We start from the raw sequence: 20465 nt of genomic DNA, 5'->3' as shown, positions 1-20465 counted from the left end.
TGAGCAGAGAGCCTGATGCAGGGCTCGATCCCAGGACCCTGGGATCATGACCTGAGCCGAAGGCAGTGGCTTAACCCACTGAGCCACCCAGGCACCCCTAACATTGGATTTTTGATAGGAATTGAATTTACAGATGGTTTTTGGTAGTATGGACATTTTAACAATGTTAATTCTTACCATTCATAAATATGAGCTATCTTTCCATTTATGTCTCCTTCAATTTCTTTATCAATGTCATAGTTTATGGGGTACATATCTTTCATCTTCTTAGTTAAATCTTATCCTAAGTATTTCATTAGTTTTGATGCTATTGTGAATTAGATTGTTCTCTTTATTTTTTCAGATAGTTCATCATTAGAGTGTTAAAATGCTCGTCTTGTGCTTACTTTGGCAGCACATATACTAAAATTGGAATGATGCAGAGATTAGCTTGATCACTGAACAAGGATGACATGAAAAACTGGGAAGCATTCCATATTGGAAAAAAAAAACGAAACAAAACAAAATTCTTGTCTTTTATATATTGATCTTGTATTTGGCAGCTTTACTAAATTTGTTTATTCAAAATTTTTTGTGAATTTTTTAGGATTCTTTTACATGTAAGTTCATGTTATTAAAAAAAAGAAAATTTTACTTCTTCCTTTTTTTTTTTTTTGAGTCTTTTATTTCTTTGTGTTCCTTGTTTCTCTGGCTAGGACATCCAGTACTATGTCAAATGAGAGTAGTGAAAGTGGACACACTTGTCTTTGTTCTGATCTTTAAGGGGAAATTTTTCAATTTTTTTTGATTGAATATGAGATTAGCTCTGGGCTTGCAATATGTGCTTTTTCTTTAATGGATTTTTAAAACTATTTTTTAAAAATTTTTTATAAACACATAATGTGTTTTTATCCCTAGGGGCACAGGTCTGTGAATCTCCAGGTTTACCCATTTCACAGCACTCACCATCACTCACCATAGCACCTGCCCTCCCCAATGTCCATACCCCCACCATCCTCTCCCAACACACCTCCCCCCAGCAACCCTCAGTCTGTTTTGTGAGATTCAGTCTTTTATGGTTTGTCTCCCTCCCAATCCCATCTTCTTTTATTTTTCTTTTCGTACGCCTGAAACCGCCTATGTTGCATCTCCACTTCATCATATCAGGGAGATCATATGATAGTTGTCTTTCTCAGATTGATTTATTTCGCCAAGCATAATACCCTCTAGTTCCATCCACGTCATCACAAATAGCAGGATTTCATTTCCTTTGATGGCTGCATAGTATCCCATTGTACATATATACCACATCTTATTTATAGATTCATCTGTTGAAGGACATTTAGGTTCTTTCCATAGTTTAACTATTGTGGACATTGCTGCTATAAACATTTGAGTGCATGTGCCCCTTCAGAATGCCACGTTTGTATCTTTAGGGTATATACCCAGTACTACAATCACTGGGTCATAGGCTAGTTCTATTTTCAGCTTTTTGAGGCACCTCCACGCTGTTTTCCAGAGTGGTTGCACCAGCTTGCATTCCCACGTACAGTGTAGGAGGGTTGCCCTTTCTCCACATCCTTGCCAGCATCTGTCATTGACTGACTTGTTCATTTTAGCCATTCTGAAAGGTGTGACGTGGTATCTCATTCTGGTTTTGATTTTTATTTCCCTGATGCCGAGTGATGTGGAGCATTTTTTCATGTGTCTGTTGGCCATTTGGATGTATTCTTTGCAGAAATGTCTGTTCATGTCCTCTGCGCATTTCTTCATTGGATTATTTGTTCTTAGGGTGTTGAGTTTGATAAACTCTTTATAGATTTTGGATAGATAGTGGCCTTTTATCTGGTATGTCATTTGCAAATATCTTCTCCCAGATAACTTCTGACAGTCATCTTTTGGCTTTGTTAACTGTTTCCTTTGCTGTGCAAACAAAAGCTTTTTGATCTGATGAAATCCCAATAGTTCATTCTTGCCCTTGCTTCCCTTGCCTTTGGCGATGTTCCTAGGAAGAAGTTGCTGCAGCTGAGGTCAAAGAGGTTGCTACCTGTTCTCTCCTCAAGGATTTTGATGGATTCCTTTCTCACATTATGCTTCTTCATCCATTTCCAGTCTATTTTCATGTATGGTGTAAGGAAATGGTCCAACTTCATTTTTCTGCATGTGGCTCTTCAATTTTCCCAACACCATTTGTTGAAGAGGCTGTCTCTTTTCCATAGGACATTCCTTCCTGCTTTGTTGAAGATTAGTTGACCATAGAGTTGAGGGTGTATTTCTGGGCTCTCTATTCTGTTCCATTGATCTATGTCTGTTTTGGGGACAGTTCCCTACTATCTCAATGATGACAACTTTGTAATAGAGCTTGAAATCTGGAATTGTGATGCCAACAACTTTGGCTTTCTTTTTCAATATTCCTCTAGCAATTCGAGGTATTTTTGTGGTTCCATATATATTTTAGGATGATTTGTCCCATTTCTTTGAAAAAAAGATGGATGGGATTTTGATAGGGATTGCATTAAATGTGTAGATTGCTTTAGGTAGCATAGACATTTTCACAATATTTGTTCTTCCAATACAAGAGCATGGAACATTTTTCCATTTCTTTGTGTCTTCTTCAATTTCTTTCATGAGTACTTTAGAGTTTTCTGAGTATAGATTCTTTTTCTCTTTGGTTAGGTTTATTCCTAGGTATCTTAGGGTTTTGGGTGCAATTGTAAATGGGATTCACTCCTTAATTTCTATTTCTACAGTCTTGTTGGTATAAAAAAAATGCAACCAATTTTTGTGCATTGATTTTATATCCTGACACTTTACAGAATTCCTATACAAGTTATAGCAGATTTGGAGTGGAGTCCTTCAAGTTTTCCACATACAGTGTCATATCGTCTGCAAACAGGGATAGTTTGACTTCTCTTTTGCCAATTTGGCAAAATTTTGATGCCTTAATTTCTTTTTGTTGTCTGATTGCTGAGGCTAGGACTTCTATTACGATGTTGAATAGCAGTGGTGATAACGGACATCCCTGCCGTGTTCCTGACCTCAGCGGAAAAGTATTCAGTTTTTCTCCATTGAAAATGATATTTGCAGTGGGTTTTTCATAGATGGCTTTGATAATATTGATAATATGTGCCCTCTATGCCTACACTTTGAAGAGTTTTAATCAGGAAGGGATACTGCACTTTGCCAAATGCTTTTTCAGCATCTATGGAGAGTATCATATGGTTCTTGTTCTTTATTTTATTAATGTGTTGTATCACATTGATTGATTTGCAGATGTTGAACCAACCTTGTAGCCCTGGAATAAATCCCAGTTGGTCGTGGTGAATAATCCTTTGAATGTACTGTTGAATCCTATTGGCTAGTATTTTGGTGAGAATTTTCACATCTGTGTTCATCAAGGATATTGGTCTGTAGTTCTCTTTTTTGATGGGATCCTTGTCTGGTTTTGGGATCAAGGTGATGCTGGTGGCCTCAGAAAAAAAGAGTTTGGAAGTTTTCCTTCCATTTCTATTTTTTTGGAACAGTATCATGAGAATAGGAATTAATTCTTCTTTAAATGTTTGGCAGAATTCCCCTGGGAAGCCATCTGGCCCGTGGCTTTTGTTTGTTTGGAGATTTTTTTTTAAAGATTTATTTATTTGACAGAGAGAAATCACAAGTATACAGAGAGGCAGCCAGAGAGAGAGAGAGAGGGAAGCAGGCTCCCTGCTGAGCAGAGAGCCCGACGTGGGACTCGATCCCAGAACCCTGAGATCATGACCCAATCCGAAGGCAGCAGCTTAATCCACTGAGCCACCCAGGCGCCCCTGGAGATTTTTGATGACTGTTTCAATCTACATACTGGTTATGGGTCTGTTCAGGTTTTCTATTTCTTCCTGGTTCAGTTGTGGTAGTTTATATGTCTCTAGGAATGTATCCATTTCTTCCAGATTGTTGAATTTGTTGGCGCAGAGTTGCTCATAGTATGTTCTTATAATTGTTTGTATTTCTTTGGTGTTGGTTGTGATCTCTCCTCTTTCATTCATGATTTTATTTATTTGGGTCCTTTCTCTTTCTTTATCAATCTTATTAATTCTTTCAAAGAACCAGCTCCTAGTTTCGTTGATTTGTTCTATTGTTGTTTTTTTTTTTTTTTTGGTTTTTTGTGTTTTTTTTGTTTGTTTCTATTTCATTGATTTCTTCTCTGATCTTTATTATTCCTCTTCTCCTGCTGGGTTTAGGCTTTCTTTGTTGTTCTTTCTCCGATTCCTTTAGGTGTAGGGTTATGTTGTGTATTTGAGATCTTTCTTGTTTCTTGAGAAAGGCTCGTACAGCTTTATATTTTCCTCTCAGGACTGCCTTTGCTGTATCCCACAGATTTTGAACACTTTTGTTTTCATTATCATTTGTTTCCATGAATTTTTTTCAATTCTTCTTTAATTTCCTGGTTGACCAATTCATTTTTTAGAAGGATGCTGTTTAGTCTCCATGTATTTGTGTTCTTTCCAAATTTCCTCTTGTGATTGAGTTCTAGTTTCAGAGCATTGTGGTCTGAGAATATGCAGGGGATGATCCCAATCTTTTGATAATGGTTGAGATCTGATTTATGGCCCAGGATGTGGTCTATTCTGGAGAATGTTCCATGTGCACTAGAGAAGAATGTGTATTCTGTTATTTTGGGATGGAATGTGTTGAATATACCTGTGATGTCCATCTTGTCCAGTGTGTCATTTAAGGCCTTTTTCCTTGTGGATCTGTTGCTTGGATGATCTGTCCATTTCAATGAGGGGAGTGTTAAATTCCCCTACTATTATTTTATTATTGTCGATGTGTTTCTTAGATTTTGTTATTAATTGGTTTATATAGTTGGTTGCTCCCATGTTAAGGACATAGATATTTAAAATTGTTAGGTCTTCTTGTTGGACAGACCCTTTGAGTATGATATAGTGTTCTTCCTCATCTCTTATTATAGTCTTTGGCTTAAAATCTAATTGATCTGATATAAGGATTGCCACCCCAGCTTTCTTCTGATGTCCATTAGCATGGTAAATTGTTTTCCACCCCCTCTCTTTAAATCTTTAGGTGTCTTCGGGTCTATGATGAGTTTCTTGGGCAGCATATTGACGGGTTTTGCTTTTTATCCATTCTGATACCCTGTGTCTTTTGATTGGTGCATTTAGGCCATTTACATTCAGGGTAACTATTGAGAGATATGAATTTAGTGGCATTGTATTGCCTATAATGTGACTGTTACTGTATATTGTTTCTGTTCCTTTCTGATCTACTACTTTTAGGCTCTCTCTTTGCTTAGAGGACCCCTTTCAATATTTCCTGGAGAGTTGGTTTGGTGTTTGCAAATTCTTTCAGCTTTTGTTTGTCCTGGTAGCTTTTTAATCTCTCCTTCTATTTTCAATGATAGCCTAGCTGGATATAGTATTCTTGGCTGCATGTTTTCCTCATTTAACACTGAATATATAATGCCAGTTCTTTCTGGCCTGCCAGGTCTCTGTGGATAAGTCTGCTGCCAATCAAATATTTTTACTGTTGTACAATACATACTTCTTTTCCCAGGCTGCTTTCAGGATTTTCTCTTTGTTGTTAACCGTTGTAAATTTTACTATCAGGTTACGGGGTGTGGACCTATTTTTATTGATTTTGAGGGTCATTCTTTGCATCTCCTGAATTTTGATGTTTTTTCCCTTTGCCATATTAAAGAAATTCTCTACAAAAATTCTCTCCAATATACCTTCTGCTCCCCTCTCTCTTTCTTCTTCTTCTGGGATCCCAATTATTCTAATGTTGTGTCGTCTTATGGTTTCACTTATCTCTCAAATTCTCTCCTCGTGGTCCAGTATTTGTTTGTCTCTCTTTTGCTCAGCTTCTTTATTCTCCATCATTTGGTCTTCTATATCACTAATTCTTTTGCCTCATTTATCCTAGCAGTAAGAACTTCCATTTTTTTAAATAATTTTTTATTTTTTATAAACATATATTTTTATCCCCAGGGGTACAGGTCTGTGAATCACCAGGTTTATACACTTCACAGCACTCACCAAAGCACATACCCTCCTCAATGTCCATAATCCCACCCCCTTCTCCCAAACCCCCTACCCCAGCAACCCTCAGTTTGTTTTGTGAGTTTAAGAGTCACTTATGGTTTGTCTCCCTCCCAATCCCATCTTGTTTCATTGATTCTTCTCCTACCCACTTAAGCCCCCATGTTCCATCACCACTTCCTCATATCAGGGAGATCATATGATAGTTGTCTTTCTCTGCTTGACTTATTTCGCTAAGCATGATACGCTCTAGTTCCATCCATGTTGTCGCAAATGGCAAGATTTCATTTCTTTTGATGGCTGCATAGTATTCCATTGTGTATATATACCACATCTTCTTGATCCATTCATCTGTTGATGGACATCTAGGTTCTTTCCATAGTTTGGCTATTGTGGACATTGCTGCTATAAACATTCGGGTACACGTGCCCCTTTGGATCACTACGTTTGTATCTTTAGGGTAAATACCCAATAGTGCAATTGCTGGGTCATAGGGCAGTTCTATTTTCAACATTTTGAGGAACCTCCATGCTGTTTTCCAGAGAGGTTGCACCAGCTTGCATTCCCACCAACAGTGTAGGAGGGTTCCCCTTTCTCCGCATCCTCGCCAGCATCTGTCATTTCCTGACTTGTTGATTTTAGCCATTCTGACTGGTGTGAGGTGATATCGCATTGTGGTTTTGATTTGTATTTCCCTGATGCCGAGTGATATGGAGCACTTTTTCATGTGTCTGTTGGCCATCTGGATGTCTTCTTTGCAGAAATGTCTGTTCATGTCCTCTGCCCATTTCTTGATTGGATTATTTGTTCTTTGGGTGTTGAGTTTGCTAAGTTCTTTATAGATTCTGGACACTAGTCCTTTATCTGATATGTCGTTTGCAAATATCTTCTCCCATTCTGTCAGTTGTCTTTTGATTTTGTTAACTGTTTCCTTTGCTGTGCAAAAGCTTTTGATCTTGATGAAATCCCAATAGTTCATTTTTGCCCTTGCTTCCCTTGCCTTTGGCGTTGTTCCTAGGAAGATGTTGCTGCGGCTGAGGTCGAAGAGGTTGCTGCCTGTGTTCTCCTCAAGGATTTTGATGGATTCCTTTCGCACATTGAGGTCCTTCATCCATTTTGAGTCTATTTTTGTGTGTGGTGTAAGGAAATGGTCCAATTTCATTTTTCTGCATGTGGCTGTCCAATTTTCCCAGCACCATTTATTGAAGAGGCTGTCTTTTTTCCATTGGACATTCTTTCCTGCTTTGTCAAAGATGAGTTGACCATAGAGTTGAGGATGTATTTCTGGGCTCTCTTTTCTGTTCCATTGATCTATGTGTCTGTTTTTGTGCCAGTGTCATGCTGTCTTGATGATGACAGCTTTGTAATAGAGCTTGAAGTCCGGAATTGTGATGCCACCAATGTTGGCTTTCTTTTTCAATATCCCTTTGGCTATTCGAGGTCTTTTCTGGTTCCATATAAATTTTAGAATTATTTGTTCCATTTCTTTGAAAAAGATGGATGGCACTTTGATAGGAATTGCATTAAATGTGTAGATTGCTTTAGGTAGCATAGACATTTTCACAATATTTATTCTTCCAATCCAGGAGCATGGAACATTTTTCCATTTCTTTGTGTCTTCCTCAGTTTCTTTCATGAGTACTTTATAGTTTTCTGAGTATAGATTCTGTGTCTCTTTGGTTAGGTTTATTCCTAGGTATCTTATGGTTTTGGGTGCAATTGTAAATGGGATTGACTCCTTAATTTCCCTTTCTTCTGTCTTGCTGTTGGTGTAGAGAAATGCAACTGATTTCTGTGCATTGATTTTATATCCTGACACTTTACTGAATTCCTGTATAAGTTCTAGCAGTTTTGGAGTGGAGTCTTTTGGGTTTTCCACATATAGTATCATATCATCTGCGAAGAGTGATAATTTGACTTCTTCTTTGCCGATTTGGATGCCTTTAATTTCCTTTTGTTGTCTGATTGCTGAGGCTAGGACCTCTAGTACTATGTTGAATAGCAGTGGTGATAATGGACATCCCTGCCGTGTTCCTGACCTTAGCGGAAAAGCTTTCAGTTTTTCTCCATTGAGAATGATATTTGCGGTGGGTTTTTCATAGATGGCTTTGATGATATTGAGGTATGTGCCCTCTATCCCTACACTTTGAAGAGTTTTGATCAGGAAGGGATGCTGTACTTTGTCAAATGCTTTTTCAGCATCTATTGAGAGTATCATGTGGTTCTTGTTCTTTCTTTTATTGATGTGTTGTATCACATTGACTGATTTGCGGATGTTGAACCAACCTTGCAGCCCTGGAATAAATCCCACTTGGTCGTGGTGAATAATCTTTTTAATGTACTGTTGAATCCTATTGGCTAGTATTTTGGTGAGTATTTTCGCATCTGTGTTCATCAAGGATATTGGTCTATAGCTCTCTTTTTTGGTGGGATCCTTGCCTGGTTTTGGGATCAAGGTGATGCTGGCCTCATAAATTGAGTTTGGAAGTTTTCCTTCCATTTCTATTTTTTGGAACAGTTTTAGGAGAATAGGAATTAGTTCTTCTTTAAATGTTTGGTAGAAATCCCCCAGGAAGCCGTCTGGCCCTGGGCTTTTGTTTGTTTGGAGATTTTTGGTGACTGTTTCAATCTCCTTACTGGTTATGGGTCTGTTCAGGCTTTCTATTTCTTCCTGGTTCAGTTGTGGTAGTTTATATGTTTCTAGGAATGCATCCATTTCTTCCAGATTGTCGAATTTATTGCCGTAGAGTTGCTCATAGTATGTTCTTATAATAGTTTGTATTTCTTTGGTGTTAGTTGTGATCTCTCCTCTTTCATTCATGATTTTATTTATTTGGGTCCTTTCTCTTTTCTTTTTGATAAGTCAGGCCAGGGGTTTATCAATTTTATTAATTCTTTCAAAGATCCAGCTCCTACTTTCATTGATTTGTTCTATTGTTTTTTTGTTTCTATTTCATTGATTTCTGCTCTGATCTTTATGATTTCTCTTCTCCTGTTGGGCTTAGGGTTTCTTTCTTGTTCTTTCTCCAGCTCCTTTAGGTGTAGGGTTAGGTTGTGTACCGGAGAACTTTCTTGTTTCTTGAGAAAGGCTTGTACCGCTATATATTTTCCTCTCAGGACTGCCTTTGTTGTGTCCCACAGATTTTGAACCGTTGTATTTTCATTATCATTTGTTTCCATGATTTTTTTCAATTCTTCTTTAATTTCCCGGTTGACCCATTCATTCTTTAGAAGGATGCTGTTTAGTCTCCATGTATTTTGGTTCTTTTCAAACTTCCTTTTGTGGTTGAGTTCTAGCTTTAGAGCATTGTGGTCTGAAAATATGCAGGGAATGATCCCAATCTTTTGATACCGGTTGAGTCCTGATTTAGGACCGAGGATGTGATCTATTCTGGAGAATGTTCCATGTGCACTAGAGAAGAATGTGTATTCTGTTGCTTTGGGATGAAATGTTCTGAATATATCTGTGATGTCCATGTGGTCCAGTGTGTCGTTTAAGGCCTTTATTTCCTTGCTGATCTTTTGCTTGGATGATCTGTCCATTTCAGTGAGGGGAGTGTTAAAGTCCCCTACTATTATTGTATTATTGTTGATGTGTTTCTTTGATTTTGTTATTAATTGGTTTATATAGTTGGCTGCTCCCACGTTGGGGGCATAGATATTTAAAATTGTTAAATCTTCTTGTTGGACAGACCCTTTGAGTATGATATAGTGTCCTTCCTCATCTCTTATTATAGTCTTTGGCTTAAAATCTAATTGATCTGATATAAGGATTGCCACTCCTGCTTTCTTCTGATGTCCATTAGCATGGTAAATTCTTTTCCACCCCCTCACTTTAAATCTGGAGGTGTCTTCGGGCTTAAAATGTGTTTCTTGGAGGCAACATATAGATGGGTTTTGTTTTTTTATCCATTCTGATACTCTGTGTCTTTTGACAGGGGCATTTAGCCCATTAACATTCAGGGTAACTATTGAGAGATATGAATTTAGGGCCATTGTATTGCCTGTAAGGTGGCTGTTACTGTATATGGTCTCTGTTCCTTTCTGATCTACCACTTGTAGGCTCTCTCTTTGCTTAGAGGACCCCTTTCAAGATTTCCTGTAGAGCTGGTTTGGTGTTTGCAAATTCTTTCAGTTGTTGTTTGTCCTGGAAGCTTTTAATCTCTCCTTCTATTTTCAATGATAGCCTAGCTGGATATAGTATTCTGGGCTGCATGTTTTTCTCATTAATCCTCTGAAAATATCATGCCAGCTCTTTCTGGCCTGCCAGGTCTCTGTGGATAAGTCAGCTGCCAATCTAATATTCTTACCATTGTATTTTACAGACTTCTTTTCCCGGGCTGCTTTCAGGATTTTCTCTTTGTCACTGAGACTTTTAAATTTTACTATTAGGTGACGGGGTGTGGGCCTATTCTTATTGATATTGAGGGGCATTCTCTGAACCTCCTGAATTTTGATGCTCGTTCCCTTTGCCATATTGGGGAAATTCTCCCCAATAATTCTCTCTAGTATACCTTCTGCTCCCCCCTCTCTTTCTTCTTCTTCTGGAATCCCAATTATTCTAATGTTGTTTCATCTTATGGTGTCACTTATCTCTCGAATTCTCCCCTCGTGGTCCAGTGGCTGTTTGTCCCTCTTTTGCTCAGCTTCTTTATTCTCTGTCATTTGGTCTTCTATATCACTAATTCTTTCTTCTGCCTCATTTATCCTAGCAGTGAGAGCCTCCATTTTTTATTGCACCTCATTAATAGCTTTTTTGATTTCAACTTGCTTAGATTTTAGTTCTTTTATTTCTCCAGAAAGGGCTTTTATATCTCTCGAGAGGGTTTCTCTCATATCTTCCATGCCTTTTTCGAGCCTGGCTAGAACCTTGAGAATTGTCATTCTGAACTCTAGATCTGACATATTACCAATGTCTGTATTGATTAGGTCCCTAGCCTTTGGTACTGCCTCTTGTTCTTTTTTTTCTGTTGAATTTTTCCGTCTTGTCATTTTGTCCAGGTAAGAGTATATGAAGGGGCGAGTAAAATACTAAAAGGGTGGCAACAACCCCAGGAAAATATGCTTTAACCAAATTAGAAGAGATCCAAAATCATGAGGGGGGAGAAAGGGGATAAAAAGAGGTTCAAAAAGGAAGAAAGAAAAAAAAAGAAAAAAGAGAAAAAAGAAAAGAAAAGAATTTAAAAATAAGAAAACACCTTTCAGAAAGTGGTTGTTTTTCTGCTTCCAGAATTCCTGTTCTTCTTCTCTTCGATCTGCCGATGGATTTTCAGGTGTTTGCAATCTTTAGATAAGCTATCTAGCTGATCTCCGGCTAGCTGAAATAGTCTCAGCCTGCTACTTCTCCGCCATCTTGACTCCTCCCCCAGAACTTCCATTTTTTATTGCACCTCATTAATAGCTCTTTTGATTTCAACTTGGTTAGATTTTAGTTCTTTTATTTCTCCAGAAAGGGCTTTTATCTCTCTGGAGAGGGTTTCTCTAATAACTTCCATGCCTTTTTCGAGCCCAGCTAGAACCTTGAGAGTTGTCATTCTAAACTCTAGTTCTGTCATATTACCAATGTCTGTTTTGATTAGGTCCCTAGCCTTTGGTACTGCCTCCTGTTCGTTTTTTTGTGGTGAGTTTTTCCACCTTGTTATTTTGAGCAGATAATATGTAAAGGAGCAAATAAAATGCTAAAAGAGTGGTAAAGACCCCAGGAAAATGTGCTTCAACCAAATCAGAAGAGACCCAAGTTGTGGGAGAACGAAAGGGGATAAAAAAGAAGTTCAAGGGGGGAAAAAAGGTTTTAAAAAAATGAAAACAAGGAAAAAGTATTAAAAAAGAAAATATATATATATATACTAGACTTGTGACTAGAACAGGGTCACTCACTTAATTTTGGGAGTTTTTGGGTCTCTTAGAAGAAACTACCTCCCAAGATTTTAAAGGATGAAAAACATATAAGGGTAGGCACAGTGAAGGGATGGAATAAACCTATAAAAATGAGAAAAAAAGGGATGCCTGGGTGGCTCAGTTGGTTAAGCAACTACCTTCAGCTCAGGTCATGATCTCAGCGTCCTGGGATCGAGTCCCACACCGGGCTCCTTTCTCGGCAGGGAGCCTGCTTCTCCCTCTGCCTCTGCCTGCCTTCCTGTCTGCCTGTGCTCACTCTCTCCCCCTCTCTGATAAATAAATAAAATCTTAAAAAAATGAGAAAAAAATTTAATTTCTAAAAAATAAGTTGATAGAGCAAGTTGGTTGGGACAATAAAGAAAAATAAACTGGAGAGAATTTGCACAGGCTGGACACTAGAACAATCTTGGAGCTAGATTTAGGGTATATTTTGTTCTATTAGGAGAAGTTATACCCCATATTTTTTAGAAGAAAAAACCCTATGTGTAAAAAAATATATAGTTAGGTACAATGGAGGATAAATTATGACTATAATAATGAAGGTTCAAAATAGATTATTATTTTTTGTAAGGTATTTTAAAAATAAACTAGTTTAAAAAATCATTAAAAGAGGAAAGGGTAAAAGTTAAAAAAATTAGCAGAAGAAAAAAGAAAAAAAATATAACTGCAAGACTAATGAATCATTGGGAGAAAGCCACGAACTCCTTGTTCTGCATTCTCCTCCTCTGGAATTCCACTGTTCTCCTTACTAAGTGAAGTTGATCTTGGCTGGGTTTCTTGTTGGTCTTCTGGGGAAGGGCCCTGTTGTACTGATTCTCAAGTGTCTTTGCCCGAGATGGATTTGTCCTGCCCTTACCTGGCGTAAGGCTAAGTAATCCGGGAGCTTTTGTTCCCTGGAGGCTTTCCGTAGAGTTCTGGATGATGGAATAATGGCGGTCTCACAATCCTGCCCAGAGGAGTGGAGAGCTCAGGGCCCCACTCCTCAGTGCACACTTAGAGAAAGGTGCTTAATCACTCCCATCTTCCCGGCCTCTGGCCATGCTTGGAGAAAAGCGCTCTGTCACTCGTACTTGGAGAAAAATCCTTGGTCATTCTCATCTCCCTGGCCTCTGGCCATGCTTGGAGAAAAGAGCTCAATTACTCCCGTCTCCCTGGCCCTTGGCTGTGCTCCAAGCTCATCCTGCCTATGCCTGGTTCAAAGTAACCCTGGGTTGAGAGCTCACTCCTCAGCTTTGTCTCTGTAGCCGGCTTCCCCACTCTAATACCTGTGAGTTCTGTGACACTCAGATAACCCTGGTCCTTCTGTGACCCTGAGGGACCTGGGACTATGCTGACCCCTCTTGGGCTTCACTCTGGATTAGCCTCTGGGGTGATATCCCTCAGTGGATCAAACTTTTAAAGAGTCCTGATTTTGTGCTCCATTGCTCCACCGCTTGCCAGGAGCTGCCCCCCCCCCCACGGTCTACCTTCCTGTTCGTCGGGTTCACTTTTCTGCCAGTTCTACCTTTCAGAAAGTGATCAATTTTCTGTTTCTAGAATTGTTGCTCTCCTTCTCTTTGATCTCCCATTGGATTTGTAGGTGTTTACAATGGTTAGATAAGCTATCTAGCTGATCTTCTGCTACCTGATGTCGTCTCAGCCTGCTACTTCTCCGCCATCTTGAATCCTTCCACGGAATATGTGGTTTTTATTATGTTGATGTGTATTCTTTCTGTACCCAGTTTGGTGAGTATTTTTATTATGAAAGGGTGTTGAATTTTGTCAAATGCCTTTTCTGCATATATTGAGTTGATCATATGAGTTTTTATTGATCATTCTATTAATATAATGCATCACATTTACTGATATGTGCTGGTGAATTCAGTTTTGTAGCATTTTGTAGAGAATTTTTACATTTTTATTTATCAGGGATATTATCCAGTAGTTCTTTTTGTTGCTGCTTTGGTTTTTTTGTTTGTTTGTTTGTTTTTGTTTTGTTTTGTTTTGCTTTTGTAGTGCTCCTGTCTGGTTTTGATATCAAGATAATGCTGGCTTGTAAAATGTGCCTCAGAGTATTTCAACCTCTTCAACTTTTTGGGAAAGGTTTAAAAAGTATTTGTATTTTTTGCCTTAAAATGTTTGGTAGAATTCACTGTGGAAATCATCTGATTCTGGACTTTTATTTGTTAGTAGGTTTTTATTACGGATTCAATCTCCTTACCCCTTATTGGTCTGTTCACATTTTTTATGTCCTTATGATTCAGTCTTGATAGGTTGTATGTGCCTAGGAATTTGTCCATTTCCTCTAGGCTTTTGATTCGCTGGCATTTAACTGTCTTTTATCCTTTATATTTCTATGGTATCTGTTATAATGTCTCCTTTTTCATTTCTGATTTTATTGAGTCTTCTCTCTTTTTCTGAGTTAGTCTAGCTGTCTTTTTTTTTTTTAAATTTACCATTACCAAGTTTAATTTTATTTACCATTTAAAAAAAACTTTCTAGATTTTTAATTCTATATTTCATTTATATTTGCCCTAATTTTTATTTTTTCCTTCCTTTTGCTACTTTTAAGTTTACTTTGTTCTTTTTGTAGTTTTTTTGAGCTGTTATAATAAGTTCTTTATTTGAAATCTTTTTTATATACATTTATAGCTATAAAATTTCCTTTTATAACTGCTTTGCTGCTTCTCATAATGTTTTGGTATATATTTTTTTATTTTCCTCAAGATGTATTTTTTATTCCCACTTTGTCTTCTTTTCTTGATTTTTTGTTTGTTTAAAAATGTGTATGTCTGTGTTTTGTAAATTTTCCAAATTTCTTTCTGTATTGATTTCTAGTTTCATATTATTTTGGCTGGAAATATACTCGATATGCTTTCTATATTATTGATTTTGTGGGGACTCTTGTTTTGTGGTTTAAAATGTAATCTATCCTAGAAAATTTTCCACGTGTGTTTGAGAAGAATATTTATTATGATACTATTGGATGGAATATCCTGTAAATATGTTAGGTTCATTTGACATAGTTCTTGTTTGTTTGTTTGTTTTGTTTGTTTGTTTGAGAGAGAGCAGGGCAGAGAGAATGAGCAAGGTGTAAGGGCAGAGACAGAGTGAGAAGACCCCCTCCTGAGCAGGGAGCCCAATGTGGGACTCTATCTCAGGACCCTGGGATCACGACCTGAGCCAAAGGCAAAGGCTTAACTGACTGAGCCACCCAGTTGTCCAGGCATAGTGTTTAAATTCACTATTTTCTTATTGATTTTCTGTCTGGATGATCTATCCATAGGTAAGAGTGGGGTATTATTGTCCCCAGATATTATTGTATTGCTATTTATTTCTCCTTTTTGTTTTGTTAGTATTTGTTTTATATATTTATGTGGCTCAATATTAGGTACATGATATTTACAATTACTGTATTGATGAATTGATGACACTTTTCTTATTGTATAATGACCTTCTTTGACTCCTGTGGTGATTTTTAGCTTATACAAACCCTATTTTGTCTGTTATAGTTATTGCCACCCTTGTTTTCTTTTGTTATCATTAGCTTGGAATATCTTTTTCCATCCCTTTACTCTCTGCCCATGTGTGTCCTTAAAGCTAAAGTGATTCTTTTATAGGCAACATATTGTTGGATCTTGTGTTTTTTGTTTGTTTTTTTAAGCTATTCTAGCCTATGTCTTCCAACTGATGATTCCATTCACTTACAGTTAAAGTAATTATGGATAGGTAAGGACTTAACTATTGCCTTTCATTCTTTTTATATTTCATGATTTATTTAAATTTTAGTTAATATATAGCGTAATATTAGTTTCAGGAGTAGAATTTAGTAATTCACCATTTACATATAACAGTCAATGCTCATCACAAGTGACCTCCTAATAATTATTACTGACAGCCCATTCCCCTGCCCATCTCCCCTCCAGAAACAGTTTGTTACTTATAGTTAAGTGTATTATGGTTTGCCTTCCCCTCCTTTTAAAAAATATATATTTTTCTTTCCCCAGTGTTTATCTGTTTTGTTTCTCTTTTGTAGATGCTCTGCTCTTTATTTCCTGTCTTGTTCTCTTTGTTTGTAATCTGATGACTTTTTGTGGCAGTATGTTTTAACTTCTTTATCAAAATCTTTTGTGTATCTACTACATATTTTTATATTTGCCATTAAGCTTTTATAAAATACGTTAGTTATAACATTCCATTTTATGTTGAAAACAACTGAACTTCAATAGTGTACAGAAAAATTATACTTCTCCTATAACAATAGGTTATTGATGTTTTTACATTTTAGATCATTTTTATATTGTACTTTCAATAACAAATGATTGCAGTTATAGTTATTTTTAATAGGCTTGTTTTTTTTAACTTTTAAACTAGACTAGTAAATGATTTATATATCACCATTACAATATTAGAGAATCTGGTTTTGACTATACATTTACCTTTTGCAATAAATAAGGAGCCATCCATGCATCCATGTTGCCATCTTGATGACATCACCATCCCCAAATCGCCAGTAAGTGTTACTTTATATTTATCTTTTTTTTTAAAGATTTTATTTGTTTATTTGACAGAGAGAGAGAGAGAGCTCAAGTTGGCAGAGTGGCAGGCAGAGGAAGATCAAGAGGCAGGCTTATTACCCAGCAGTGAGCCCGATGCAGGTCTTAATCCCAGGACCCTGGGATCATGACCTGAGCCAAAGGCAGCTGCTTAACCGATTGAGTCGCCCAGGGAGCCCTAAATTTTACTTTAGTTAATATACGACTATTTTTTATTTCTACTAATAGACATATCAATTTTATTGCTTTTAATATTAAGGTCTTCTCCTTAACATCATCAATTTTATAAGTGTGGTGGTAAGTATGTAATTCATGTATGTGGTGGTATGTAAGTAATTCAAATATGAATTTTAAACTCTAGATCATATGCTCCATTGTGGCAGATATTTGTCTTATTCATCCCACCCACAAAAAATTAGTACTAAATAGGTCTTTGTTGATTTACTGAATGAATTAAGTGTTCTGACACTAACATAGCTGACCAAACCAGAGATAAAGGAGAAAATATAATGATTGTCAAATGGGTGAACCTGAGATAAAAAGACACCTTTAGCTTAGTTAGTTTGATATACACTCTGGAAAACATTCCAATTTTGCATGGATTTTTGGAAAGCAAACAACTCCTCTCCTAAATAATAAATTTATTAATTGCCTTCCTTATGAGTCCTGACAGCAGTCAGCTTTGTGGGTTTCTGATTCCATTCCAAGAGGTTGAATTTCTGTTTGATTTATGTAATAGGCAACAGTGTCATGAGGAAAGACTTGTAGGATAAAATTTCTTCAAGACGGGAACACAGATGGCTGCCTATGGACTGTGAGGTGGGTGTTAATGAAAATGCATTGAGCAGTAAGGGAAGGGCAGCTCACAACCATAGGAAAGGTGCCCTGTGTTTTTGTTTTGTTTTGTTTTACAAACAGATACCATTAGCCCTCTCCATGGAAATTTTCAAATTTACTTTGCTCTAACAACCACAAATACTTAGGACATTATGAACACAATATGGGCATTAAAGGATAAAAATAAACAAAAATTTAAGTAAATGTTAAGTGTTTGTCATTATTTCAGCCATGTTTTTCTATGCTTAACTGCTCAAATAAATTACACAGGTTTCTAAATATTATACCAGGCTGTTAAACTAATGCAAAGGGTTTTATGGAATTTTCTATAACACCATCTCGATTTTCTACATTGGCTGTCACTCCTGAAAATTCTCAGTTTATAAATGTGCATATATTTACTATAATAATACTCACTGGTTATTTACCTGGTTTATTAGTGTATTTTGATCCTTTCTAATTGTTCACTTTCTTCCATGTTTCCTCCTTATTTCTACAAATGTCAATCCATCACATGTTATGTAAAGTGAAACAAAGAGGAACAGCTGTTAGTAGAAAGGATTAACAGAGGTGCTTTGATGTTACTCTGTGAGGTATTTCCATATCATCATTTTAATATATTTCAGGAATACAGCATAGTTGTTATGCCTTAATTAAACCTTCATTAAGTCTTTATATATATACTTTTTCCTAACTCACAAGTCCTCCCTTCATGTCCCATTCAAAACCCACTCATTTTATGGAATAATTGTTTTATATTCCCAGTACAATCTTCATTTAACTTATCGCTCTGGTGTGCTCCTTTGGCAGCACATATGTTAACTTATTGTTCTGGGTATACAAAAAGATAGGAATGGAATATTTTGTAATATGATATTTTGTCATTTCTACACTACAGCGTCTGTGTAAGCATTCTTTGATCAGAGACCTAAGGAGGAGGTCCAAATTGAAGAAAAACAAATAGAAAAAAAGAAAATGTTCTCAGTCCTTTCTTGTAGTTTCATTTGCAGGAACCACAAAGGCAAAGACATTAAAATGTTTTTTTCTTATTTTTTAAAATTAATTTTAAGTTTTTTATTGGATTATGCTCCCTTAAACTCATCTGATACCATGAATAGAAAATCAAAGCAATCCACCAAACCTTCTTTCATGATGTTGCCTTTAAACATGTTGCCTTTAAAAATTTTACAGTCTCATCTGTAGAGTAGATGAACCTTGACTCAAAAGTGTCATCATAGACTGTGGTGACACTTGTCTTGCCACCCGCCCGCTGTTCCTGCCATGGCAGGCTCTCCTGCTTCACGACCGTTTCCCGACAACAAGGCCAATGGCTCCTCTTCTCCCAGGGCGGCATTGCTGCGCCTTTCCCAGACATGTTCCTGGGGAGCACAGTGACAGACGTGTGCCTTTCTTTAAGGCTGTTTCCACAGGCGCAGCCACGCTTCTCTCTCAGGCAGAGGGGATGACCAGGCTAAGAGGATTTCGCTCCAAACGGGTTTCTCCCACCATGCTTCGGAGACTATGTTCAGGCAAGCGGCATCAGCATCCCATAGAACTGACACGGATTTCCCAACGAATGCTGTGCTTTCCCAGAGGGGATGCACGTACAAAGAGGCTTTTGCTCTATGCGGGTTTCTCCCACCGTGCTGTGAATACTAGGTTAAGGCAAGCAGCGACAGCAGCCCACAGAACCGACTCTGATTTCCCAGCGCCTGCTCTGCTTTTGCAGAGGTTTTGGGCTAGGCGCGAACTGCACTTCGCCTCTGCTTCCTCAGCAAGGCTTTGGGCGTTAGCTCTGTCGCTTAAGAGAAAAAGCTGCAGGAGAGCTGGTGCCTCTTGGGCCTTGATTTCCTGGGCTCCATGTTCCCGCCCTGGGTTCACACTGCCAGGCCAAACTAAGCAGAGCCACAACCCTGCAGCAGCATGTGTGGCCTAGGATTGCACTCTATGCACACTACCTTCTCCTGGTGACTTGGCCTTTTGATCTGGCGCGCAGGCAGACTCAGGGACTAGGCCAGTGCCTTCCACCAGGAAAGGAGAGGAAAGATCCCTGAACACCGCCCATGCACTGGGATGGGGAGATGTGGGGGACTGTCCCCTACTCCTTCCCCAGAAACCCTGTGCCTCCGCGAACGCTGCCACATCTTGGAGGAAGAAGGCCTGTGACTGCCTGTTTCTCCAGGGAACTGTTTCTGTGAGTTCCGGGTATTGCGCCTGGTGGCAAACCCAAGTCTGCCCTCGGGACTGGTGGCCAAGGAGATGCTGTCCCCTTGGGACCAGAGGCACCAGACAGGCCTGCCTTCTGCCCAGACTCCTTCCTCAGAGAGGATCACGTGCGCCTGCCCTAGTCATCCCCTCGTGTCTCAGCATCCAGGCTTCATTTTATCCGCACAGGGAGCGGGTGACACTTGTCTTGCCACCTGCCTGCTGTTCCTGCCATGGCAGTCTCTCCTGCTTCACCACCGTTTCCCGACAGCAAAGCCAACGGCTCCTTCTCTTATCCGGGGGCGGCGTGCTGCGCCTTATGCAGACATGCTTCTGGGGAGCGCGGTAACAGACGTGTCCCTTTCCTTAAAGCTGTTTCGACAGCCACTCTCTCAGGCAGAGGAGGATGACTGGGCAAAGAGTATTTCGTTCATTGCGGGTTTATTTCAACGAGCTGTGGAGACTAGCCCAGGCAAGCAGCAGCAGCATCCCCAAACCCAACTATGATTTCCCAACGAATGCTGTGCTTTCCCAGATGAGATGCCCAAAGAGCCTTTCGCTGTATACGGGTTTCTCCCACTGTGAGACTGGGCTCCGGCAACTAACAGCAGCAGCCCACAGTACAGACTCTGATTTCTCAGTGAATGCTGTGCTTTCCCAGTTTAGAGAGGAGGCGACAGGATCCCTGCACAAGGCCCGTGCACTGGGATGGGGAACTATGGGGGACTGTCTCCACTCCTTCCCCGGCACACCCCCTACCACCCGCATCGCTGCCAAATCTTGGTGGAAGACGGCATCTGACTGCCCATTTCTCCATGTGGTTGTTTCTGCGAGTCAGGGTATGGCACCTGGTGGCAAGCCCAAGTCTGCCCTTGGGACAGGTGGCCAAGGAGATGCTGTCCCCTCTGGACCAGAGGCACAGGACAGGCCTGCCTTCGGCCCAGACTCCTTCCTCAGAGTGGAGCAAGCGCCCCTG

General features: G+C 38.8%; 1 non-coding gene across 1 annotated transcript; it reads left to right on the top strand.

Annotated features, from left to right (window-relative positions):
- Nucleotides 1-378: 378 nt before the first annotated feature.
- LOC131828392 (U6 spliceosomal RNA) lies at nt 379-482 on the top strand. Its single transcript, XR_009352407.1, has one exon. It is a non-coding gene; the product is annotated as a U6 spliceosomal RNA (small nuclear RNA).
- The last annotated feature ends 19983 nt before the right edge of the window (nt 483-20465 follow it).

This window comes from Mustela lutreola, chromosome 3 (genome assembly GCF_030435805.1).
Source record: "Mustela lutreola isolate mMusLut2 chromosome 3, mMusLut2.pri, whole genome shotgun sequence".
In the NCBI taxonomy this organism is placed as follows: domain Eukaryota; kingdom Metazoa; phylum Chordata; class Mammalia; order Carnivora; family Mustelidae; genus Mustela; species Mustela lutreola.
Note: the sequence above shows the minus strand (reverse complement) of the source record. Positions and strands in the feature narration are given on the sequence as shown.